The sequence below is a fragment of the Pseudopipra pipra genome, chromosome 22 (assembly GCF_036250125.1).
Source record: "Pseudopipra pipra isolate bDixPip1 chromosome 22, bDixPip1.hap1, whole genome shotgun sequence".
NCBI classification, from domain to species: domain Eukaryota; kingdom Metazoa; phylum Chordata; class Aves; order Passeriformes; family Pipridae; genus Pseudopipra; species Pseudopipra pipra.
In genome coordinates this window covers 1,702,958-1,729,624 of record NC_087570.1, presented here as the reverse complement: position 1 = coordinate 1,729,624, position 26,667 = coordinate 1,702,958, and the positions used below count along the sequence as shown (strand labels likewise).

At 49.9% G+C, this 26,667-nt stretch overlaps 1 protein-coding gene and 1 long non-coding RNA gene across 8 annotated transcripts in view; one reads left to right on the top strand and one right to left on the bottom strand.

Moving 5' to 3' along the window:
- SKI (SKI proto-oncogene) overlaps positions 1-26,667 on the top strand; it is a 121,548-nt gene that overhangs the window by 61,982 nt on the left and 32,899 nt on the right. The window lies entirely within an intron of this gene.
- Positions 3,401-7,379, bottom strand: LOC135401829 (uncharacterized). Of its 2 annotated transcripts, none has more exons than XR_010424931.1 (3): positions 6,765-7,379; positions 4,263-4,362; positions 3,401-3,556 (listed from the first exon to the last, which is right to left on the bottom strand). It is a non-coding gene; the product is annotated as an uncharacterized LOC135401829 (long non-coding RNA). The 2 variants fall into 2 exon arrangements; XR_010424930.1 differs by having other exon boundaries at positions 7,169-7,379.

Sequence of the window (26,667 nt, the reverse complement as noted above, 5' to 3'; positions counted from 1 at the left end):
AGTCCCATTTCACCACCATCATCAGCCCTGGCCGGGGCATCAGGCAGGTCAGGGGTGTTTTATCTCTCTCTTTATGACTCCCTGTGTTTTTTTAGGAGGAGCAGTTCATTCCTTCTCTTTCTCACAAGCTCAGTTGAAAGTTCTGGAAATAACGTTGGCTGTCGAGGTCTGAGGCGTTTTTATTCGTTAAGAGAAGCTGAGTGTTCACCTTAATTTTAAAACAAGACATAAAGCTCAGAGCCCAGAGCAATTGCAGGACTCCCCAGCTGTGTGCAATAGCAGCAAACGAGCAGGGCTGCAAATGAGGGACAAACAGCTGTGCCTCGTTTGGGCCTCTTTTCTAACAACAGGAGCCCTTCTTTCAGTGAAAGCCTTTGTAGGCTCCAGTTTCCTGGTGCTCAAGACATTCATAAACCATTTCAAGGGCCCTCAGGATTTTTATTTTTTTTTTCCCCATTGAAAATATGAGACATAATTCTGGGAAATGTGACTTGCTGTGACAAGAGGCACAAAGAAAATACACCTGAGTTGTGAGGAGGAATGAACAGGTTTGGGGAGAAGGAGGAGGAGTCACACTCTCCCTCCCCCCTTTCTCTTCTCTGTCTGTGCTGGATGGTGGAGTTGGGTGAGTAACACATATTTTGTGTCTTGTATTTAAATTGTGAGGGTAGCTTGGGAAGGTTTTTCCCAGGTGAATGTCTTGCTTTCCGACTGGAAGAGGTGTTGTGTCCTTGCTGTTCCATTCTAGAATTCTAGTTCTAGATACTGGCACCTCTCTGCTGTTGTTTCTGGGATCTGGAAATCCTCATCTGGGATTTCTTGTGCTTTGGGGACTTCGTTTTATAATAGAAGCTTATTTAAAATAAGCAAACAAACAGAAAGTGGACAAATCATCATGAAAGCACTTGAAGGGCAGAGCTGTGGATTATTCCCTCTTGGCAGAAGACATCTGTCTTACCATTCCTATGCATTGTCATCAGATTACAGTTTAATTTCCTTGTCAACAGTATAGGAAAATGTTTTCCAAGTGTATTCCTGGGGGGCTTTGCTGATAACAGACAGTAAGAGGGCATTTTCCTGTGAAAGCTGCTGTTGTGCAGTGCAGAATTGGGATGGATCTTCAGAGAAATATCCAAGAGCACTGATTGCTTTGCCCAGGTGGACTGTTAGAGGAGTGCACGTTCCCCAGCTGCATATTAACTTTCATAATTCGCTGGTATCTTTTCTAATCCATCACATTTGCCTTCTGAGAAAATCCCTGAGAAGTTTGTAGAAGGAGACCTGGGATTTTGCTGATGGAGCCCGACTGGATCCACGACAGAACAGAGCCAAAATATTGAAATAGGGCTTTAAATTTTGGATAGTGCTTTACAAACAGGCTATTGCTTTGGGATAGTGGCTTTTCCTTTAGAATTAAGCAGTACAAGATCCAAAAAGAAGCATTTGCTCATTAAAAAATGAAGGCTGTGAACAGGCAAAAAGAAAAAAAAAGATGTGTTTAATCAAGATAAGGATCTCCATAGGAAAATCAGGGGGGTTTGTAACACATATCTTAATTTCTGTGTTCTCTTCTCGTGCGTCCAGGGAATCCTTGGTTGTCCTGGCTGGAGAGGTTGGGTTTCTTGTTCAGTGAAGCTGGGTTTGCTCGTGGTGTTGGAAGGAAGGGCTTTGCTGAGGGGCTGTTTGAGAGCAGCCCCAGGAGGGAGCAGGCCCAGGCTGTTGGTCCAGGCAGGGGCAGTGCTGTGGGGTTTGGGTTCTTCTGGAACTGTGGTTTCCAGGCAATTGGCTGCAGAGCACAGGGCCCGGGGGGCTCTGCAGGGGTTTGCACTGCCAGGTGAGGCTTTGTTTGCTGCAGGCTTGAATTTCATCCTTTTCAAGGCATTAATTCAGAAGCATTTCAAATATGCATTTTCTCCCTCCTCCCCAATTAAAACAAGACCAGCTCAAAGTTTGTCAGATCTTGACTTTCCCCCCAAGCCTTCCCTTCATCTGTAGGCCCAGAGCTGAGCTGGACCTGTCCTGGGCCTGTCCTGGGGCTCCCCAGCTGCTCCTTGGGGGTGTTCCAGTGCACTGGGTTGTTCACTCACTATCAAAGTTCAGCACCTTGCCCTCTATTGAACTTTTCCCTTTTTGTCACAAAATACTGAAAGCGAGGAAGTGAATATTTGTTTTTGGTTGTCCAAACCAAAGCCACCTCAAAAGGGTTCAGTTTCTGGGAAGCAGCGAGCCCTGTGTAGGTTTGTAGGTATGTCATAGAGTGTTCCACAAAGTGTTATTCAATCCTGGTGTGTATTTTTAGTCACAGTTTATTTGTATTGTGGTAGAAATTGGAGGTAGTAAAAACAGAATAGATGTTCCCACTGGTGGGAAGTTTAGTACACGAGCCCAGAGCAAACTAATTGGGTGCAGTAGGTGGGTGGGTGAAGAAAACCAACCCCCCCCAACGAGCAGTGGGAGATGTGTCCTGAAAGCAACCCCAAACCCTCGCCAGATCCCACTGGCTTGGTTCTCAGGCCAGAGCGATTTCTGGGCTGCAGAAAGCAGCAGTGCCATTGTGTCCCAGGAAATAATGATCCTGCAGCATTCCCATCCCACCAGAGCTGCCTGTCACCCTTTCAATGTGGAACAGATCCATGTCCAGCTGCACTTCCAGAGGAAATCTGGACAAGGTCAGGTCACGGGGAGGTGTCCCTTGGCTGGGGAACCAGGTACAAGATTATTTGCCTTTTTTTTTTGGTGTCCCCAGTGACAAGAGCCTGGTCTCTATTTGTACACAACTTGAAAGCAGAATGATTTGCATTCGGTGGCACAGACACCAGAATGGACATATGGATTGTTTTGAAGGAAGTGAAAGTTGTTTTGTTTCTGCAAACTGGAGTGGTTAAAAATACCTTGTCAAAAAACCCTCCCAAACCTGCTTTTCCTTCAGGCAGTTCTGTGAGGGCTCGTTCAGGGGTTAACATTGCAGGCTGGAGTGATGGGAGTTGTAAGAACCCTTGGAATGTGTAAAGAGGGGAAGGATTCCGTAGATAAGGCTGAACTCTGAACTCGGGGCACAATCCAGTTTGTGGTTAATCTCCCCCAATAAAAGCAGCATCAGCTGTGTGCCCGAGCCAGGAGAGCAGCACCTCCTTCCCTGGGCAGAGAAAGGAGGCTCCTGCACTGGGAGAGGGCACAGCCTGTTCAGGCTCATGGAAACCAAAGCCTCTTGCAGGGGAAATGTTTTTTGTGGGTGGGTGGGTTTTTTCCCTCTGCCACCCCCACGATCCCCCTGCCCATTTCTGTTCCTGTGTCACTGGGAGCTCTCCCAGGGACTGTTGTGCAGCCATGGAAGCAACAAATTTGGAGTTACCTGTTTCTGTACAGGCAGGGAAGAGGGGAAGAGAGACATCCCCAGGCATCCATTGCAGCTGTGCCTTCATTCAGAAATGTTTCAAAGTGGTAAAAATCTGACTTGGACGTGACTCCAAGTCCAATATTTTATCAGGAGAGATCTGTTACTTAGTTTGCATCTCAGTGTGCTCTCCTTTTTGGGATTGTTGTGGTTCCCTCCTGACTTCTGAAGGTTCTGAAGAAGTAAAAGTAGAAGAGCTTGAGAAGGAGTAGGTTTGTGTGAGTCTTGTTTTCTCAGACACAACCCTTTGGTTCTGTGGCAGTCAGTCCTGTTCATGTGTTTAGCCTATTTTATGTGAGGATAACCTGAGTTGATTCTAGAACACAGGAAAAATGGTCCATGAGTCTAACACAGAAGTAGGATGAGATTATTTCTGGGTCACAGTTAATCTTGATTACAATGGTCATGGAGTGAACCTGAGGGTGTTTGAAATGTGGGCCTGCAGCTGTTTGAAAATCTGCAAGGGAAAAAAAATTACATAAACTTTAAATCCAGGAATTTGCATTCTTTTCCAAAAGTTGCTGGTGAGTTTGGCTGGACTGCCCAAGGCAGCCTGAGCCCCTGTTTGTTAGACAGCAATGACTGGGGACAGTCAGGGCTCTTTATCTTGATTTTAGCACCTGATGTTCATTGAACTTCACTCCTGCTCCCCCAGAAATGAAGGCACTAAACCCACAGTGTTACCAAAACCTTAAACCAGTCCCACAGGCACAGCAAACTGGGATTTGGTCATACCTGGAGCCACGTCCCATCACCTTCCTGAAAGCAGGAGGTTGCTGTGTCATTCTGATTCTCATTTACTCAATCTCTTCCCTTTGTCCCTCATTCCAGGTGATTTCCTGACCTGGGATGTGATTTCCTTTCTGACAGTCAGAACATACGGGGTGTGGGCCTGGCCTGCACAGTTGGTTTCCATTCTGGGTTGCTGCTGAGTGATGGCCTCGAAATCCTTGTCTCTGTTAACCTGTCTGCAGAAAGGGAGATAAGGCTGCTCACAGGCTCAGCTGAAGCACTTAGAGGGTTATCTCTTGTGATAGGCTGCTTGTTAGGGGAGGATAAAATGGCTTGAGAGCTTGTGCCAAAACCAGACTGCACTGAACATTTGGAGAAAATGATTTTAATTTAAATTTTCGCTCTTGCTGCTGGTGGGAGCCAGAAGGGAGGGAGCACTTCAAAAAGCAAGTCTTGCTTCTCCCTTCCCAGGCTCAGGGAAGGCAGGAGTGCAGCAGTGCCCGTGGCAGGGGTGCAGCCCATGGTTCTGATGGCTGAGGTGGGGGCATCACTGACAAGGCCGCATCTTATTTAAACCAAGTTTCAAACCCTGCTCCTGGTGTTGAAGAATACAGTCCTGTGAGTGCAAAAAATACTCTGCCATTGCTTTTCAAACAGGGCCCTGCTGATCTGAGCCAAGGTTCTTGCTTGGAAGATTCCTGAGGAAAGGACTGGACTTTGAAATAGAGGAAAAAACACCCATAGGACTCTAAATTATACAGTACCTTGAAAGAATATAGGGCAGGGATGGCAGAGCTTGTTGTGGTTGGACGGGAAATTTATCATTAAGGGATCATCCCTGGCTGTCCCAGCTCAGTTCCAGTGCCAGGCTGGGGGGTGGTGTCTGGGATTGAGGGAATCCTTGGGAGAAGGCTCCTGGGCTGCTCAGGAACCCAGCCCTTCTCCCCTGCCCCTGCTGGCACTGCCCAGGGTTCAAAGTGCTGGCTCTGAGTCACTGCCCCAGGAGGACCTTCCAGAGGGAAACAAAGGCTGGATGCTGAGCTGGAAATGCTGTCCCCGAGCTGGAAATGCTGTCCCCGAGGTTTGTCTGCACTCACAGCACTGCTCACACTCTGCTCTTCCAAGGGGCTCTATTTTCACCCCAGTTTATGTCCCCTCCTCTCCCCCCCATTTTTTTAAGCCACCATTTTCTTGCTCTCTGGGTTTTTTTGTCATTTTTTGTCATTATATCATGTTTCTCGGTGGAGATGCTTTTTTTTTTTTTCCTTCCAAAAAAAAGAAAAAAAAAGAAAAAAAAAAGAAAAGCAGCCTCTCATCAGAGGAATGTGCAAGCAGAGTACATTTAAGAGCCACATTCTGTGCTGCCATGGCAACCAGAGTTTTAAAAATGATACCGTCGGTGTTCCAAAATGATGCAACCTACAATGAACATCAGGAATAATTAAGAAAAGTCGTGTGTGCTCCACGCTCAGAAGAAATGATGAGGGGACCATTTCTCTGTGGGTGTTTTTTGCCCCCCTCCAAGTGATGTTTGCTGTTGTTTGGGGTGTTTTTTGCACTGGGAATTCTGTCACAGGGCTCAGTGGCAGGTTTGAGAGATACCACCCCATTTTTTTTTCCCTGAGGGGTTTTCTGAGTTTTTTCCCTGCTGAATCCATTTAGTTATTTAGTTCAGTAACTGCAGAGCTGGGGTGGAGCTCTGGGATGAAGGTCCTGTCCAGCCAGTGCTGGTATCCACAGCCAGGGATTGTTGTCACAGCCTGCAGGCTCTGCCATCACAGGAAGGCCCTGCATTTATTATTATCCATTTTTGTGCTCCATCCCCATTTTCACTGTGCTGCCAGCAGTGGAGAGGGAGCAGTAAAACCTGGGAGTCCCAGGGATGGGTGATGGTGCACAGAGGAGTCAAGAGGGCTTGCACATGGCAGAGGTCACGAGTTCAGACCCTTCAGTGAGGAGCAGAGGAGTCTGAACTTGTTAGTGAAATGACTGGGATTTTTGGTGTGGGTAGGGAGAGTGAGGGGACTGGGACAGAACAGCAGCCCAGGTTTCTGAGAAGTCTCGTGAAGCTGAAATGTGAATATTTTGCTGCTAATCCCATGGGCTGGATACCTTCTCCTGCCTCATCTTTTTCCAACCCAAAAATTAGCTTTTTTTTCTAAATAAACTGTTCGGTCTGTTTAGGAGAATAAGATTGAATCCTGCTGCTTGCCAGACACCAAAGAAGAAACTATATCTGCTAATTGAATTACCCAACCCAAATAGCCATTCAGGTTCCAGACAGGACTGCAGCTCTGGGGTGAGCTGGTGCATCTCCAGTTTGAGCAGAAACATTCCTTTAGTGGGCAGTGGAAGGTTCTGCTCTCTTGCTGGTTCCTCAGATCTTTATTATCAGCCAAACGAAGTGTCTCAGACATAGGTTTGTGCATGAAGGTGGTGTAAAACACCAAAATTAGCCCTGAATTCCACTTCCTGAAAAGCTGTTAAGTTTGTCTTTCCTTTTCCTGCTCTGCATGTGTCTGCTCCGTGTGCCCAGACCCAGAGCAGCCTCGAGAGGCGGGTTCTGTGTTTCAGGGCTGTTTAGTGAGGATCAAATAATAATAATAATAATAGTAAAAAGAAAAGCCAAACAACAAACCCAAAGCAGGCAGGGGCGGGTGGCACGAGGGCAGCTCCGTCCCATCTGCTGGAGAGGGGTGGGATAGCACATCCCAGCAGTGCCCCCACACATCCTCCCCTCCTTCAGCACCCACCCCCCGGGCAGGCAGGAGGAAGCAGCTCTGTGGTAACGTGGGGTTCCTTGTTCCCGACTGCTGGGGGGAGCCTGCAAGAGAACACGGAGTTCATGCCCCAACCACTTCCCTAGAGTCTGGTATTATAAGAATCTGATTTCTTTCCTCTTTTGCTGACGAGACAGATTGAAAGTGTATTTTACGGGCACACCCTTTCAGGTTTCTCTATCTCCTCGCCTGCATTAATTTTTAATCACTTCCTCCAGTTGACATGCAACAACGCCTCTGAGGGCTGGCTGCATTTACTCACAGGCAAGCACTGCTCAGCCTTTATCGAGAAATCGGAGGTGACGTGACCTTAAAAACTTCAGCCCATGGATTGTGGTTCCAGCCCCGCTGGAGTGCAGGGGCTGCAGGGGAGCAGCACCAGCCCCCTGCCATGGGGTCTGTCCACGGGAACTCCCGTTCCCTGGGGAGCAAATCCACACTGCTGGGCTGTCCTGGGTGCCTGTTAGCAGGGGGTTCCTTGTGCAGTTGTGGAGTGGAATATGGAATAATAACACGGGGTGATAATGGAATCATGGAATTGCTGCCCAGTTCTCGGGCAGGAATGGTCCTGCTGGGTCATTAACCCCACTCTGAAGTTTTAAACTCCCCTTAGTTCAACAGGCAAAGTGAATAATCTGGAGGATGCCAGTGTCTGGATGTGGATATGTAGTCAAAAGGTCTCCATGAAATGCTCCATAGATGATTAGGGATGCAGTTTGATTTCCCAGGTGATGTACCAAATTCATTCCAATTAGGACATGTAACTAGAAAACCAACACGGGGGAAGGGGGTTTATGGTGTGTTGGGTGTGAGTGACCTTCCCATGTGAAATGTGTGCCCATGTCTCGAGGAGCAGCCGGCCCTGTGTTCGTGGGCTCTCTCTGTCCCACCGTGTTCCAGGCTCGGGGGGCAGCCCTTGGTGCCAGGCCCTTGCTCTCTGACAGCCTTTGCTGCTCGCTCAGGGGCAGAGAATTTGGGTCAGAACCCTGAAAGAGGCTCCAGGTGATGCTGAGGGTGGAGCAGGGACACCCAGCGAGCAGCACAGCCCGTGTCCCTCCCCAGATGCTCCCGTAACCCGCTGCCGGGGCCGCTGGCCCGGAGGCACGGCAGGAAGTCATGCGGTGCTGCTGAATGGATTTGCCTTGGACATCGTCCCAGCCAGGGAAATTGTGTGACAATTTTAGGGCAAAGGTTCCCCTTGGGTGACATTCGACAGTATTTCAAATATCCCGTGTGCGTTCCCGAGCCCGTTCCTCCTCCGCCTCGGGACAAATCGGGCTGCAGGGAATTACTGAGCTTGGCTGGGGGTGACCCAGTGACAAAGGAGTGGCTGGACCGGGTCTGGGGAGGAGGGACAGGAGGGTGAACTGGGCTGGGGAGGCACAGGCAGGTGCCTTTATGGGACCCGTGTGCCTGGAGTGGGATGCAGAGGCCAGGGATGGGGCAGGGCTCCCCTGGTTCCTCAGGGATGTAGAGGCCAGGGATGGAGCAGAGCCTCCCTCCCAGCTCTTGCAGGGATGCAAGGCCAAGGCAGAGCTGGAGCAGAGCTCCAGGGATGCAGGGCCGGTCAGAGCTGGAGCAGAGCTCCCGGGATGCAGGGCCAGGGCAGAGCTGGAGCAGAGCTCCCGGGATGCAGGGCCAGGGCAGAGCTGCCCTATTCCCCCGGGCTGGAGCAGAGCTCCCGGGATGCAGGGCCGGGCAGAGCTGGAGCAGAGCTCCCGGGATGCAGGGCCGGGCAGAGCTGGAGCAGAGCTCCCGGGATGCAGGGCCGGGCAGAGCTGGAGCAGAGCTCCCGGGATGCCTGCGGGATGTGTCAGCGGCGGCAGCCGGGGCGGCGGGTGCAGGGCGGAACAGCCGCAGTCTGGGCTCCAGCCCCGGCTAGACTGGAGAAACTTATAATTGAGTTCCTGAGCCTGCCCTCCCCTCCCTGCAGCTCAGCTGAAAAACACCCTGGCTCCCAGCCATGCCCTTTCACAGTGACCTTGCCTGCAAATAGCGCGCAGGAATTTTTACAGGCGCTGTGCACTTGGAAAAAGGGCTGGGGGGTGGGGGGGACCCGGGGAGGGGGTGCCGGTCCCGCTGGTTTAAAAACCAAATCCATCAGCCTCCCTTGTCAGCCTCCCCCCCTAAAAAAAACCCCACTGAGCCCATGAATTGCAAATTTCGTTTCATTGTGCTTCCTCCTTTTTACAGTGCTATAGATTAATTTCTCTCTCTCTGATGGTATGACAAATTTTAAGTCTCTACAGATTGATGGAGCTGACTGGTTTAAAGGGAATTGTTTTACGTGGTGGCAGGCTGATACACACTGCATGCTTAGGTTCCTTGCACATAGAATTATTCTTTGACATGTATGTAAAAAATAGGTACTTAAAATACAGGGAAAGTGAGTGTGTGTGTGTGTATATGAATGTATAAAAATGTTCCTCCATCCAGTTATGCATGAACATAATGTAAGATGATCCTGGTAATGGCTGTCTCCTTAGTGTATATACATAAAAAGCAGCAGCAACCACTGGCTAAAAATAACCCCAAATTCTTCTCTCAGATTACATCAATTAAGCTCAGAACATTTGATGTAAAAAGTTGGGCAGTTCAATTCTGTTTAAGAATCACAGGTTCTGGTGGGACACTGGGATGGAGACTGAGGAATCCCCGGGGCAGGGACACAGGGCCACCCTTGGCCCCTCCACCTTCTGCCACTGGTATTAACTCCAATGATGAGCTTTTCTGGGAGGGACAGTATGCCCCGTGTCAGCACAGGTGTCACGGGAGATATCCTTGCTGGAGCTGCTCGTGCAGCCTCTCGGGTTTGAGGGTGTTCAGCACTTTGCAGGATCCTGCTGTTCACACGTTGCCACCTTGTTCTCCGTGCCCGGGTCGCCTCGTGTAACGTGTCACTGGTATCACCCTCTTCAGGCGTGTGTTCAGACCTCACCACACAAAAGGGAAAATTGATAATCTAGAAGTGGCTTCAATTAAAACTTGTTTTTCTCGTTTGCTCTCCCCGTGTTTGTGTCTGGGGCAGCCCCGCTCCCTGTAGTCAGCAGAGCTGCTTTTCACTGCTCTCAGAAGTTCAACTGTTGCAATCAAAGGTAATTTTGTTTGTGCAAGATACTCATCTCCAAAGGAAGGGCCAAGAATAGGGGTGAAAGAGAGGACAGCAGGCTGATGACTTAAGTGTTCCTGTCAGGCCTTTCTGACAACCCCAATAATTCTTTAATGGCTTCCTAATAAAGGGTAACATCATTATGTCTGAGAGGTTTTTTGGATCGCTTTTCTCCTCATTTGCTAAAGGGGATGAACAAGAAGTGGTCAGAACCAGCAGACCTCTGCCTGTGTCTCCACGCTGTGCTGAGATGTTGCTTCAACAGTGTCTGAGGTGTTTTTAGCTCTTCTACAGAAAGGGAGTCACAGACTAAATGTCATTGCACCTAAATCGACTGCAGGATTCACCAGGACATGTTATGCTCCTGGCACCTTCTGCATAAGCACCCTGGAGTCTCCCCAGAGGGTTTTGATACCTGAGGGATCAAAAAAAAAAAAAAAAAAAGAAAGAAAAGGATTCTTCTGTTGCAAGATAGAATTTGCTTGGTGTGACTCTCTGAGACATATGGTGCAGCAGCACCTGTTTTGTAAGTATGATCTCAGTGCAGAGAGAGCAGATCCTCGAGAATAGAGGAAATTTCAGCCCTCCTTCCCAGAATTCCACCTGGCTGCCACCTGCTCCCACATTTAATTGGCCTTAGTCCCTTGGCTCCCCACTCCGACCGCAGGGTAGGCAGGAGGAAGCGGAGACAGACAGGGAGTGTGCAAAGTGTTGTGGGGAAACAAAAGGGACTTGGAAAGAGCAGCTCAGGGAGGAGCTGGGCTGGGTGTGTGAGCCTCAGTCCCCAGGGGACAGGGGCTGTCACAGCTCCTGGTCCTCCTGGGCCAAATAACCTCGGTAACTGGGTGTGGGACATGTGGCACCTCTGCAGGATCCGTTGCCCCTGTGTGGCTCTGAAGGTTCCATCCTTCCAGTTCTGTAGCACAAAATAGTGGTGATAACAGCTGGGAGTATCCAACTGTGGCTGGCAGTGATTTCCACCCACCAGGGATAAACATCCCGACAAAACTGAAGTGTTTATTTGCATGTGGATGTCGCTGCTTGGTAAATCCCAACACATCTGGTTATCACCACTGAGATTTGCCAGTAAAAAGGAGGGTGTTTTGCCTCGTTTTTCCCAGAACAAAGTGAGCGTGGCTGCTCCTGGAGGGGAGGTCTGGGAAGCTGATACTCAACGGATCTCATTCCTCCCTGGCTGGGTTCACCCCCACCCCTGCCGAGTTCAACCACCTTTTTTCACTGACTGAGTGTGACCACAAATATTTAACCACGGGTTCTGAACTCGCTCTAACCACACTGGTAGCCGTGGTGAAGACGAGCAGCTTCGGAAGGAAAAGGTGGTGGTGACACATGAACCCGGGCGGGTCTGCGAGCTGAGCACTTGTTTGGAGCACTTTGTCTCTCTGTCTCCCTTTCACATGTGAACCCTGGACAGCCAGCTGGGGTGAGGGGCTCAGAACACTTGAAATAAGGACTTTGTATGGGCCGTGGGTCATGGGCAGAGCTGGTGAGGCTCAAGTGAATTCTTGGTGAGGCCAAGATTCTTATCAGTACTGTGCTGTGAAGTGAGCAAGCTTTCCCTTCTGAGTGAGGCCTGCAACTGCTTATTGTCCTCCAGCCATCTCTGAAGTGCTCTGCATCCATTTCTGCCACTGAAAACACGCAGCTCCGAACTATTCTGAGCTCCCTGAGCCCAGAATTCCACTGACACGTGTTGGGAGAGGCTTCTCAAATAGCTCAGGGAAGCCTTTTTCCATCGCCTGGTTTTGCTGTGCAGCAGAGCTCTGGGTGTCATTGCAGCACCTGGGTGGTGGGTGGTGGGCACCTTGTCCCTCTGCACGGGCAGGAAGAGGGAGCAGAGGGATGTCCAGAGGAGGGACCTGGCTGTGGTGTGGGGGCTGCAGAGAGTTTGCTGGGGAGCACTGGGGCCAGGGAGGCACCCGGGCACTGGGAGGGGCTCTGGCTGACCTGCAGCACTGAGTTAAGGTTCTTTCTGTGTTACTGCACTTTCACTTCCTTGTCTAGAAGAGCAGCAAACTGCAGCTGAGCACTCCTGTTATTGCCCTGTGGGCCCCGTGTGCAGCAGTGGGGAGAGTCTGTGCAAGGAGGAGATAAGGGAACCACCTCAGCTGAGTGAGAATTAATTGCTTTTTGCTTTGGGTCTTGAACATTCTTTTCCTGTGTATAAGGCTGTAATGGTTACTTTAATATGTGGAGGAATATATGAAGTTGTCTTTTACCTTGTGCTCTGTTCAATTTTGTTTAACACCTATGAGAGATGTCAGGAAAGGCAGGAACCAGGCCTGAGCTCTCCCATAGTTTGTGCTGCCTATAGGAGGGAATATGTGCAGTTCTTGGGGTCTGTCCCACAGTTTGTGGGTACAGCTGTGACCTGAAAGGCTGCAAACACCACCCCCCCCCCGTTACACCTGTGCTGGGGCTGGAGCAGAACCTGCTCCGTTACAGAAACCATTTGGATAAAATCTATCCCTACAGGGCCTTTTTGTTTACTCTGAAGCTCCTTTATGCTGCTGTAAAGAGGTTTTAGTGCAGTTTGAAAGGCGCTGCACAGCCCATCACCAGCTCCCCAGCACACAAATGGGGCCATTGCCAGCTGTTCTCCAGCAGCTCAGATCCCAAGGCCCAGCTCTCCCCCGGGAATGGAGCACAGGGATGATGCTGAAATGCAGGAGCAGAACAGAGTGGGGGAGCTGCCCCTGTAAATCACGTCCCAGTCAAACAGCATTAAACATTCCCAGTGCCAGGTGTGTGTTATCCACGGCTCCGAGCAGGGCAGAGAAGGAAAGGCCAGAGCCTTGGAGGAGCAGGGGGTGTTCACAGAGGTGTCTGAGCCCACTCAGAGAGTCCTGCAGGGGCTGTTTCTCTGCCTTGTTTTTATATTTAGGGACAGTCCAGCTCCAGGTACAACATCTCTGGCTCTGCACTGAGGCAGCCAGGCAGTGTTGGGTGTTGTGGTGGCCTGGACAGGGTGCTGGTGTTTGTGTCTTCCCGGGATCCAGATTCCCACGTGCTCCATGGGATGTCGTAGTGAGGAGTCTCACAGTTGCTGGAGTGGAAGCTGGGACTAAGGATATGTAAATTTAATTCCTTTGCCACATAAATCCTCTGTAAGTATGATCTAAATCGTGTTAATCCAGATCTGTAAAAAGGGGCCTTTCTTTTCCTTTTCTTTGGATTTAAACTCTTTGCAACAGGAATTGCTTGTGTGTGTGTGTGTGTTCACAGCACTGGGCTCGTTTGAGGTCTGTGAAAACTTCTGCAGTGTTCCTGCTGAAGGAATGGGACCCACTGGAGGTTGTTACAGAGAGAGCAAGGTCTTGTCAGGGAACTGAGAATTCCTCCTCCTGCCAAGGAGGAAGCGAGGGTAGAGATTGCCTGGTGCTGTGTTTGATTGCAGAACAAAGAAGGAAGTCATTAGGCCACACCCTTTCTGTGTTCCCTTCCCCTGCGCGGATGTGAATTTGGGACTGAGACCTTCAGAATCCTAAAGGTTGGGGGGTACTGGTTCCCTGGAAGAACAGGGTGGATGGTGCAGAGCCCTCAGAGCTCCCGTGCACCAACAGGACCCAGGTTTGCTGCCAGCTGAAACAAGAAGTTCCGTACGAGTCTGGTTTTCTCCTTTCCATATTTCTTTTTTCCATTAGCTTTAGAGTCAGTTAATGTTTATACAGACTGAGTCACTCATCCCTACCCAGCCACCAAAGAATGCATTTAATTCACAGCTCAAGAAGCAAACTGAATGTTTAAATTGACTCAACCTTTGAGGAGGCTTTGATCCGCTCTGGAGCAGTGACTAAGTGAAACCAGGGGAAGTCAGACTGCAGTGCCCAGCTCACGGCTGGGCTGGGGGACCCTTGGCACAAAGAGCCCTGAATGTCACAGCAGCTGGGGAGTGGCACTGGGGGCTCTGGGGCTGGGACAATGCTGCTTTCTGCAGGGCACCACAGTGCAGAATGGCTGGGCAGCAGCCAAGGGCACGCCACGGCCGGGCCTCTGCAGGGTGGTTTTGGAACTGCCAGCCCCTTCCAGGGCTCGGATTTGGATACCTTGGAGGGATTTAATTTTCACAAAGTGCTGAACACACACGTTCTGAAAAGAAACAGGGCGCTGGAAACTTGTCCTGTGCGAAGCCTCGGTTGTTGCTTTTTTCAGGGCATGTGCTCCTTGGTCAGGTTTTCAAATGTCAAACCAGTGGTATTGAAAGAAAAGTCAATCAGACTTGGCCAAAGACCAAGGCATTAAAAGGAGCCTTTTCTGTGCTGTGCCCATCCCATCTGTCTGTCCATCCCTCTCCCCCGTTATTCCTTGCACCTCTGGAGCACTGAGGGCTTTTACTGCAGCTGGATAGAAGGTGTAAATAACTGAGCTGTGTGTGGCTGGCTGTGGGAAGTATCCTTGATCTCTCCTCTGGGGACTCTGCAGAGTGTGGAATGTGTCCTTTCCAGGCTGTAGTGCCCTGCTCGTGTCTCTGCCCACCATTCCATACTGAACCAAGGGCTCCAGAGCCTTGCAGAAGGGGGGGAAATTGTCTCTTTTGAGCCGTGCAATTCCTGTTGTAGGTTTTCTGGGGAGCAGCCAGAAATCCCTGCACACTGCCTCTCTCTTCTCCCTCTTATGCACACTCTGTCTCTCTAGCTTTTCCCTTGCCTTTTGTGCCAAGAATGTGGTGGGGGAAGGGGGAACCGCACAGGAAATGCCTCTTCTTTTCTCTAACGACATTTCCAGCTGCATTTGGATGGGAGAATTCGAGGAGGGGGAGAGCATCAAATCAGTGGAAAGTTGTTCGGCTGCCAAGTCAAACTGGTACATTTTAGCTCTGGAGACAGTGGAGCCTTTTCTCCTGAATTTTGGCCCATTTTTAAAGTTCCGTTTTTGGAAAAGCAGGGGGAAAAGAAGTTAGTGACATCAGCGCTCCTGGTTTTTATTTATATGCGTATTTTTTCAGCAAAAGCAGAGCTAAATTGTAGCTTTACTTTTAAAGGTTGAAAGTGCAGCGGGTTTAGGAAAGCTCGAGCAGGGTGATGCCTTTTTCTTTCACAGCAAGGAGTGTCTCCCTGCCTCTCCATCTTTTATCCTCCTTTATCCACCCACCCACCCACGAGCAGTGCCAGAACCTCCTGCTCTGGGCCTCCCACCCTCCTCCTCGGTGTTGGTGTTCAGTAACTCTGCTGTCACACCTGGGGCAGGAGCTGAAGCAACACCCTGCACTGCAGGATCAGCCCTTTCCCAGCAGCTGTGGATTGATCCGTGCAGGGAGAGCCCCACAACTGATGAGGTGCCAAGGAAGCAGAGGGGGCAGTTGCAGAGCAGAGGAGTGGGAGGGATGCAGATGGGACAGGAGATGAAAGGTGGTGCAGCCAGACAGCAGGGTTTCTTCTCTTCATCTCGGTCCAAGGAGGAGGAGGAGTTCTCCCCGGCTGTCTGAAGTGTTGCAGGAGATGGGCTCTGCCTGTGGCAGGCTAAATTTGGAGTTTATCTCTCTCCTTGGTTCGGTGCCCAGCATCCTGAGATCTTTTGTTCAACTCATGTTCAAACAGTCTCCTTTTTGTGGCTTGTGAGAGTAAAACTTGTGGTGGCCCAAAGAGGAGTGTAGGGAAGCACCAGAGTCCTTCCACTGGTGACTGTGACAGTTTTAACTCTCGAGCACTGTGGATTTTGCAATTGTTTGCCTTATAAACTGTGTTTCTTTGAGTAAGGTGCAGTGAGACATCAAAGCTCTGCAGCAGCTTTACCTTCTGAAAAAAAAATATATAAAAGGAGGAGGAAAGAAAGGGGGGGGGAAGCAGCTTGTTATTAGCAGCCTGGTTGTCTGCATTTAGAAAACCTATTAAAAATGCATCATGCTGAGGAGACAGTCTGCACAGTGTGTAAAAAAGATGGGTTGCAATAATTCTGTCTCGGTGTTTTGAACCACAGCCTCAGACAAAATACACAGGATGGGGAAGGGGGGGGTTGGGAATGAAATTCTAAGAAAAGTTGTTTATTGCAGTGCAGAGTGTCCTGGAGTGGAACCAAACCCGTGACTGTGTGAGGGCCCCGGGGAGCCGAGGGCAGGAAAAGGGGACGGGGAGGATGGGGGAGCAGGAGATGCCCCTGTGAGACTGAGATGATCCCCTGGTGAGGGTACAGGAGAGCTGGAGTGGAGCTCAGCTGGATTGATCCCTGTCTCCCTTGGGCTGGGGTCAATCAGAGCTGGCTTTCTGGAAGTCACATGGCAGGGCATTGATGGGAATCTCCAATATGATTTAACTGGAACACAGGAGTTGTTTGATTCTCCTTCTGTGTGTTTGTTGAGGTTAACAGGGTGCACAGAGGGAGCAGAATGTCTGCAGGAAGTGGGGGGGATGGAAAGTCCAGCCTGTGAATTCTCTGTGCCCGAGGGACTCTGCTCTGGGTCCTGGAAAGGCCCTGGCACAGAGTTCAGGTCACCCCCAGCAGGGAGGGGGGATCAGTCACCTGCAGGAGCATCCTCGTGGTGCACAGGAGGGCCCTGCTGCCCCTCAGGGACTCACACCCTGTGTTCAGGTGTCCACAGGCCTGGCTGGTCACCCCCCCAACTTGCAGCATCCACAGATCCAGCTGTGGGTCCCAGGGGTTTTCCCCAAATGTGCAGTTGCTGCCTGTCCCCCACGACTGTTCTCTCTGGCAGCACGGCCGAGCAGATGGGCTCTGGTGTGGTGCCAACTTCCCTGGTGCTGCTCCACAGCCTTCTGTCTCTGCTTCCAGAGAGGAGAGGGGAGGGAGTGCTGGAACTTCCTCCTTTCCAGGGGTGAGTCCCCCTTTGCCCCGAGGGACCCCACAAAGCCAGAGGCACCAAACTTGCCCAGCACGTGCTGTGTGTTTTTTCACAGCCTTCAGGGTGATGCCCTTGGCTGTGAGCAGCCTCTGCCCTGTTTCTTCTCCTCTCCAAAATGCTGCATTCCTTTATCTTTCTGCTCCCAAGCCTCTGGGGCCTGTTGTGTTGTCCCTCTCTGCTTTCCAAGTGCACAGGGGAGGCTCAGCTGTGTTTCCTGCAGATTGGGAGGGAAGGAGCAGCAAGGGAGCTCTGAGCCTGCCCCTTCTGATAGCAGGAATTGTTTTCACTTGGCATTTCCATATTCTGTAGCTGTGCTGTTTTTCTTACCTAACACTGAAGAAAAATAACTGTAGTACTGCAGTACTGGGAGTTCACTGGCTCTGACCTTTGGGAAATCTTTTTATTCGAAGGTTTGAGGTGCCTTGTGTTTGTTTAAAGGCAAACAAAAAAACTGCAGAAAGCCCTAAACTGTGATAAACAATTTCTTCCATTTATTGCTTTTCCCTTGTTCTCTCTTTGCATCAGTTTGTTGTATGAAGATTTTTCTTTGCTGAAATGCAGTAATGGAGCAAATTAGTGTCCAGCAAGGTGTTTTCTCACAGCCTCTCCCCTCAGAACTTCATTTTAATATTGGAAGCAGTCTCCTGCTCTTGCAAGTATAACTCCCTGTGGCTTAGGTAAAGAACTGTCTGATGGCTGCACTTGGTTTTGGACACACAGCTCAGCTGGTCCTGCCCGCCAGCTCAGGGTGCAGGCCTCAAATGGACAAGAGTTGGGTTTTGCTCTTACTGTGCTGGCTTTTTGTGGCAGTTTATTGTGTCCTCTCGTGCCTGTTTCTCCAGCTGCAGGCAGTGAGTTACAGACATGTTTAATCTGTGTGCATTCCCACGTCTGCAGAGCCCCAGGTGACGTGTGTGGGGATGCTGTGAACTGTCCTGACAAACCCAGGGCCATTCTGGGCACATCATTTTTTCTGCTGGGCTTGAATTGGTCCCTGATGATCTGTGCTAGGCCCTGTCTCATGATGCCACTCTGCTGGTTTGGTGTGTGCAGGGAACCTGCTGTGGAGCAGGGTGTGGGTCCCAGCCCTGGACCGATGGGACTGTGCCTTTATCCCGAGCAGTACCTTGAGGGATCAGATGTGCCTGGCAGCCCCTGGCTATCCTGGACATTTCTTTCCATGTCTCTGTGCTTCTCCCCAGCCTGCCTCGGGCCAGGCTGTGTTTGTGGAGCTGGAGGTTGGCTCAAAGTCGCTGTTATGGCGGTTTCTATGGAGGAAAAAAAACACAGGGGTTGCCAGACCTGGAAGAGTATTAAAAAAGGAGAAGAAGGAAGTGGAGGGAGGGTGGTGAGGGGAGTGTGGGGTGGAGGAGAAATGTGATCCTCTTGTGCTCCAAAGGTAGAAGAATCTTGATTTCACCCCTCTCTCCCCATCTTTGAATCCTCAGTGGTGGGGTTTGACTTCCCAGGCTCGCAGAGTCAGGCTGAACTCTGGCTGTGATTCCAGCAGGGATGGGTTCTGCCCACGGAGCCAGTTCAGGGGTATGGGGACCAGGTTGGGGTTCAGCTGTGGGGGATCCCAGAGGTGCTTTAGGTTCCTTTCTGTCAGAGCCCCTGGTGCAGAATTGGGTGATAACAGAGTGAGTGTTTCATCCAGGAGGTTCCAAACCCTCCCTTGCCTTCCTTAGATTTTTAAGTCAGTCCTGACTGTGCTGTGTTAGCAGCAGTTCCAAACTGCTCCCCCTCTCTTGCCACCTCCCCTGTGAGCTGGATTTCAGGAGGTGTGTTCCAGGTGTCCCAGCAGAGCCTCTGGCAGGGGATGGAAGCCCCCACCCCGTGGTGTTCCTGGCAGGGAGCGGGTTGGGCATCCCACCCTCCCTGCCTGCTGCAGGACACGTCTCTCCGGGTCCTGACTCCGGGGAGTCCTTGCAAGTTCCTGTAGAACAGGAGGCCTGACGTGTGCTGAGGGACCAGAGCAAACCGAGGAGAAATCACCTGCCCTCAGATTCATCCCTGGCCTCCAGCCTCCTGACAGATGTCGGTGTTAAATGTGTCACTTTGTAGCTGTGGTTTTGGGTGATTCTGAGGCTGCTTTGGGTGATTTTGTAGCTTTGTGCTGCTGTCTCCCTAGAGGTGAGACCCCCACCCTCAGCTCCCTCCCTGAGCCCAAAGCAGCCCTGAACAAGGGCTGGTGGTGTCTCTGCAGGGTCCCAGCCCTCAGCCCAGCAGGAAATTCCGGGGTCTTCAGGTGCCGTGATAATAATTCAGGCCTGGGCTGAGATCCTTGAGATCTGGAAACTTGTTGTGTGACCAGACCCGGAGCTGGTTCCAGGGAAGCTGGGAGCAATTTATGGTTTTGTGCAGAAACCAGACAGAATTTCTGTGGTTTTTTTCCCCTGAGTTTTGGTTTTATTGGCCTCAGAAATAGTCATAGGACGTATACAGGCATATAGAGCTGAAGTGAAAAAACCCTCAGTGCAGTTTCTCACGGTAGAATATTCAGTTGTTCCTCATTATAAGGAATATTCCCCCTTTTTGAGACTCAGAGGTACCTCTCTCAGAAATGCTGAGTCACAGAACTTTGGTATTTTTGCCTTTAAAAGAAATCCCCAGCTCTGGTTTGTTTAAACTTTCCTGTGTTGATAAAAGTCACATTTTGGGCTCTTCTTTCTTCCACATTTTACATTAGAAATCAAGACAAATCAAGGAACCAGTTCTGTACTCCCTGGACATAATTATTTGCACCTTAGGGCTCAGTATAATTGCTTTTATAGGTAGATAGAGAATATTCTCAGAAATACTCAAAAAGCATGATCTATTTTATATATTTTTACAGAGGAAAGATTGTTTGTTTGTTTGTTTGTTTTAAAAAGGAAGAAACCCACCAGAATCTTTTGCATTAACAGCAAACTTAAGATAAACGTGTGTTTGCTTCAGACAGCCCAGTGTGTCCTTTCTTTTTTACTAAATAGAGGTGATTTTATTTTCAAACAGTATTGTAGCTGTTTTTGTTCTATGCTGGTGTGATTTTATTTTCCAACAGTGTTGCATCTGTTTGTTCTCTGCCGGTGTGTTTACCTGGGGATGGGGCAGGTGAAAGCACGAGACAGACACACACACACACATGTATATATTTAAAAAAAAACCAAACAGGGATCATCCCCTGACAGTGGGAGGGAGTTTTGTGCTAAGAGATGGACTCCCAAGGGCTTTTGGTGGTGGTGGTGTTGGTTGAAGTGTCCACAGCTCTGCTTTAGGCTCTGGCTGTTGCCATTGCGTGTCCTGGTGTCCTGAGGGATGTCCCGACTGTCCCCGTGGCAGCGGGAAGAGCATTTCAGCTGCAGCCCAAAGGTGGAGAGGAGCCTGGGAAAGGAGGAGCTGCTGCCTTGGTGGTTGGGTTGAGAACAAAGCCTGGAGCACTCAGCCACATTCCCCCTGTTATTTTGACAGTTCAGACGCTGAACCGCAGGAGGGGCCGCTCCAAACATCGCAATTGCAGCCTGGTCTGGAGGGTGAGCCCGGAGGGTGAGCTGTTCCCGCTGGAATCCTGCCTCAGCAGCCCTGCCTGCTGAGCTGGGAGAGGGTCCCTGCTCCGAAATGGGGGTGTGCAGGGGGCACAGCCAGGGAACCTGCTGGAGCTGCTCCACCCAGCAATCCCCTCTGCCCTCAGCAAACACCGGCCCCAGCTGGCAGCTGAGGCTGGGCAGGAGTTTATTTTTATTTCTTGGAATTCGGTAGACCCTGAAATCTCTGTTAAATGTTAACTTTCAGAAGACACACACATCAGCACTCTGAGCCACCGCTGGTGGAGAAGAGAAGAGATTATAGGGAACAGAACTCAAGCCAGACTGTGGCCTTTCCCAGCCTTCTGTCCTCCCTCCTCTCCGTGCCATGTCTGGGTGACCTGCAGAGGAATCTGCAGACAACTGTGTCCCATCGAGGAACCACGATGGTTCCCTGCTGACTGGGTTAAGGAGAAGCTGTGCTGGCGAGGATCTGATCCCATTCCCTCTGTTTTTCAGAGTGTTTTCGTTTCGGGGGGTGTGGTGGTTGCCATAGGAGAAGCCCGGCAGTTCGGATCGGTTGCTGGAGTGTTGACTCATAGATGGAGCACTAAAGAGGTGTTGGAGTCTGTGGAACTGTTATCAGGAATGGCACAAAATGTCTCTCTTGACTCAGTTTGTAAACTGCTTATGCGTTTATAGTGAACAAAGAGACCTTGTTAAATAGGTAATTTTGACCTCAGGAAGGGAAAAAAAACTATCCAGAATTCTAGTTTAAGTTTAAGGAGTTTCTCATTCAGATGAAGCTTCTTCCTGTAAAGACCTGAGAGAAGAAATGCCTCCCTATTGCATTAATTTTAGGAGTTTCAGCCAGTCTTTTTAATATTTCTTTCCTCTTTCTCCCCACCAACAATTTGGAATTATTCCAAGTTCATGTCAAACTAGGATGTTGGATGACAATTGAAAGAACTGAATTTATGTTGAATGTTCTCCCTCTTTCTGAGTAGTTGTGGCTGAGGAGGATGATCTGTGCAAGGGAATGGGCTGAATTCCCCCCCCCTACCCCCCCAGTTTCAGATTTGATTTTCTATGATGGTTCTGCAAATCTGGAATGACTCCATTGACATCATCTTGGCATTCATTTGTTGACTTTTGTTTCTCCCTGTGCTAATAGTAGTCGGTCCCTCTCTGATCCCACGCTGTGATTACAGGCTCCATTTCACAGCAACACCAGCACCAGATTCATTATTATTCGTGCTGGAGTAGAGGCTGGAAACCAGAGTCACGACCTCCTGTGCCTCGTGCTCTGTGAATGCACCGACAGGCACCAGCTTCCTCCTTGAAATCTAATTTAGCAGAAAATGAAGCAAATGAATGAGGCTGTCGAGGGGAGGACAAAGGTAACGAGTAGGTGCAGCAGAGTCGAGGTGGCTGTTGTGCAACCTGATTGTTTTGTTGTAATGCCAAATACAGGGATATCAGAGCAATCCACACCGACTTCCTTCACCCAGCCTCTCAGTTCACCAGGATCAGCCCCTGCAGGGCTCCTTCCGTGGGCTGGGAGATTGTGCCCCAAACATCTTCTGCAATAGATACTTCATAAAACCAGGTTGTTCCTATTTGGGAAAGAACAGAAGTGACGGCACAGCCGCGTTTCTGGAGTCTGGATTTTTTTTTTCCTGCTGCTTGTTTTAAAGATGAATTCCAAAGCACCTCAGCTAGGCAGTGGAAATAATAATAATATCTGCTCTGCCCTCTCCCTATTCCCACGTGAGCTGTGCACGTTGGGCTGGGGCAGAAACATTGGCTTCTCCCAAAGCCTGGTTCTAGGAGAAGCCTTTGCTGCCCTGCTGTGATTGGGAACACTGATGAAACTGTGACTGGTCCCAGCTCGAGGAGCTCTGCTGGGAGTGTTTATAGAGCATCCTGGAATCTCAAGTGAGGTTCCTCTGGCTCCTCGGATCCGTTTTAATTTACACAGATGTTTCTTCATAGTCTATTCTTTTCAGGCCGTTGGAATGATCAACAATTTAGTCTAATTGTGCAGGCTGTTTGGGCTGTGGGGCTGTTTATTTTGTCTGTATGTCTGGAATAGTCACTCTTTCAAGGACTTGACTCCACTCCACAGACCTCACATGATTTAAGAGGAATGGGCTGTGTTTGCTAAACCCTTGCAGTGATGTGCCCTGGGTTTCCAGCTGGGTTTCCAGGCTGTCCATCCCGCCCTGGCCCTGCTGGGGCAGGTTCTCCCTCCTCGGCTGGGGGTGGGACAGGCAGTGCTGACAACTGTTACCTGGAAAGGGCTGAGACAGGGCTCTGCTCACAGAGAACCATTTCCCTTTTCTGGAGATGCCTGCAGTCAGTTCCTACACTACTGTGTCTTATTTTAGCCTCCAGAATTCTCTGTGTGTCTTTGGGACAGCCCTTGCAGAGGCTGTGGGTCAGAGCACCCAGCCCCAGTGCCCCCAGTGTGTGCCAGCCTGCATTCCAGGGCCCTTCCAGTTCAGGGAAGTCTTCCCAGTCCAGGAGTTGCTTTCATTGAGTTTCTATTGCCTGGTAAATAACAGAGCTGGGTTTGTTGTGGTTTGCCTTCTAAAAATATAAACTATTGGTAGTATGATGTTGTGTTTTGGGGTTTTTTTTCATAATTAAGATATTGATTATAAACAAATATTTCTGGCAGATCCTGAGGCTGGCAAAGAACCAGCTCAGTGGGGGTGGATCCTTGGGGAATCCAGCCTGGGACACCTCAGTCAGTGGAGATCCTGCCCTGTGCCCGTGATCCCTGATAAAAATGGGGGTTCTTGTGACTGAGGGAGAGTGAAGAGAAATTAAAAAAGCACTGGAGTAATGATTCCCTTTTTAACAAATCTGATGGAACTTTAATAGCTGTAGTCAAACAACCCTTCCTCACCTCCCGTGATCATGATAGATAATCAATTGTCTGGGACAACTGATGTGTAATAAAATACCAGTTAGTGCAAGAAAACCCAATGCATGGACAAAGAGCGAGCCTTTAATGACTATAGGACTATTATTTAATCCCTGTATGTTCCCTTGAGAGCTGGAGTTTATAGAAGTGTCCCAGCCTACAATACATTAGGTTTGCAATTCACAGCTGGTTTTCACTGACTAGAAGTGTTTATAAAGTGACTCAAGTATTGCTTTTTAACACAACCAGTGAATTTGTGTGTGTGTGTGTGGCATCAGGAGGTGTCCTGGCCATGGAGCTGCTCGTGTCTGGAGTGTGCTCTCAGCTGCACTGCTGGAGATGGGGCAGAGGGGGGCAAAAGGGACTTTCTTTTTTTGGGAGTGCAGCCTTGAACTTCTCCCCCCAGACACCACGACTTTATTCAGAAAAAGTGTTAGTTTTCCTTATTAGCTATTTGAAAGCCTGCAGACCACCTGATGGAGGCCTTTTAGGGAGTAACATTTGAAATATATAAAGCTGGTGGGTTGGTTTGTCACTTACTGCGTTTTTCCCCAGCCAGCTGTGGGACTTTGGGAGCTTTTGGGAAGATTGCTGGGGGGTGTATGTGTGTGTCTGTGCTTCCCACCACACAGCTGGGCACTTATTCCCAGTGTGGATGCATTGCTCTGGTCTGTGTTTTAGTCCTTACCCGAATTTTCCTGGTGATGCTGTGCTTGGGATGGGAGGTGTCAGTCAGGCCTGGAGCTGGAGCACAGGGGAGTTGTATATCCCATATTTACTGTTGGGATGTGGAGCCAAGGTAGGCTGGGAACACCAAGAGCGACCAGAAATGGGACCTGACCTTTTCAGCACCAAGCATTATTCCAGCTGAACATTCCCAGCCAGCATAGGACTGTGGATCAGGAATGGGGAAGGTGTGTGATCCTGGACCAATATCAGTGCTTTTCTGGAATTCCAGTGCCACAGCCCCCCCTGACTATCAGCTGTAGGTTTGGGAGCTGGCAGCTGCTGTTGGCTTTTGTCATTCCATGAACTGTGACGTGGATTATTGAGCTGATTTTTAGGTAAAACTCTGAACTGAGGCACTGAACCACTCTGAAGGCAGGCTGTAAAAATGGGATTTCTCTCTGTTAGATATTCAGTGACGTGCAGGCTGAGCAAGGCTGAGGGTGCATTTTGATGGCTGAGGGCTGATGTTGTACCTCTGAAATATTTCATCCCCTATTCTGTTTTATTTCACTTTTCTCCTACAACTGTGGGCAGTAGCATGTCCTACCCTTTCCCAGCTTTCCAAAAGTTCCTTGAGTTCCCTTTTCTTGTTGCTTTACCCGATGTTCTCTTCCTCCTCTCCTCCTGATTTTCATCTCTCCCTAATGTATTTCATCATAATCCAACTGCTACATACAATTCATCATCCTGTTCCAAACCATGAACCTTTTGCCTCTGGGGAGAGAGGAGAGAAAAGTTTGAAGGAGTAGGTGCTGTTAAGGTTTTATTTTGCATGGTTTGGTGTGCCAGCTCCCAGCCACAGCCAGCACTGGGCTGGGAGTGTTGATTTAAAGAGATCCCCTCTTGCTGGACACACTAGGATTGTGACTCCTTCTCCTTTATCACCTCCCAGTCGGGGTGCTTTGCACCACTTTGCTCTTCCTGACATTCCTCCTGCCAGTCTTTAGGGTCATTGGCTGGTGGCAAGAGCTCTTTCCTGTCCTCTGCAGAGGGTGCTTTGCAGTCCGGTCCCGGCTCTGGGGACACTTGGCACAGGGGTGTTAATGATGGGCTCCTCCTGAGGGGTTTAGTGGGTTTTTCCAGTGAGAAATTCATGGCTCTGCTCTGGATTTGAGCCCTGATCCCTTTGTGCTGAGGCACCTCCAGTGCTGGGAATGGAGCTGGGGAGGGGGAGAGCCAGGTTGGACATCAGGAGGAATTTCCTCATGGAAAGGTGGTCAGGCCTTGGCAGGGGCTGCCCAGGGAGGTTTGGAGTGCCCAGCCCTGGAGGTGCCCAAGGAAGGACTGGCTGTGGCACTCAGTGCTCTGGGCTGGGAGACAAGGTGGGCACAGGGGGGATCCATGGGCTGGGAGGGCTCTTCCCACCTCAGTTATTCTGGGATTCCTAGTCCAGACTTCACAGGCCTGTGTGGTACCCAGGGTTTGTCCCCTGCTGTCGTGGTGGCTGCTGAAGTCAGAAGTGTTGGTCCTGTCACAGCTGAACGTGGTCCATCTGCAGCCAGTCTGCAGGATCAGCATTCCATGGGAACAGGGCCAGCTGTCCTGAGCACAGGGATATCACCCTTGGGATGGACAGTGTGCACGGGGCCTTGATGTGCTCAGGGGGACTCCTGGTTCTGAGGGTGCTGCAGGACAGAACCCACATCCCTGGGTTTAGATCTCCCAGCTTTTCCCTGTTGATCTCCCAGAACTCTGACATGGCTTGGGTTAAAAATGTTTTGAAGGCCCCTCATGTATTTTGTTTCACTGAAGGTGGGAAAATGTCCAGGCAGTGATTGATGGTTTTTTGGAACTTGTTCAGGTATTTTACTTCACTGGATGGAGAGGGTTCCTCCACTGGAATTGGATCCAGCCTTCCCTGTGCTGCAAAGCTCCTGCTGGCTCTGCACTGACTTTTTGCTCTTAAATTTATAAAAAGAAAAGAGAAAAAGCAGCAAAAAGTGCAGCAGACCTGAAATAATTCTGTTGATTCTGTGTTGAAGATGAAATTTAAAATGAAAATGCAGCCAAACAGGTGAGTTAAATATGAGCACTCAGCGTTCGAGGACGATTCCTTCTGGGAACTTTTCAGTGACAATTAGAAAGCTTCCCAAATTCAGGATTTCTGAGGGCCCTGGTGAACCATATTCTGAAGCTTGTACTGAATGCTAAGCCTGAACTGGGATCTCATTCCAGGAAAAAAGAGATGTGAACATCCCTGAGGGGGTTTGGGACAGGCGTGTCCCAAAAGCAGCAGATTTGCAGCAGCAGCAATGATGGCAAAAGCCCTCCTGCTCTCTGTGCAGAACAGAACTCACAGTGCAGGCCTGGAGCATCCTTAATGCTGGAGCAGCTTTCAGGCAGCTCTGTAATTTGGAATGTGAGTGACGTCAGTTCTCCTGGCCATCTGGTTAGAAAATCTAGTTGTAACTGAAAATATCCAGCCCTTTTTTTCTCCATTGCTAGGTGGTGACTACACACTTATGTAATGTCACAGCTCGGATTCCTTCCCATCCTGGTGATCTCTTCCCGGAGCTGTAAGAGGGGAGGGAGCTCAGCAGCTCCTCAGCCCCAGGCTGGGGGTTGGGAATGGGATCCTCTTCCCTCTGGTCCTGTGTAGGGGGTGACCTTGGACAAGTGTGTTCTGATTTTCCTGCCTCAGTTTCCCCCAGTTGTTGGTGCCACTTCCCAT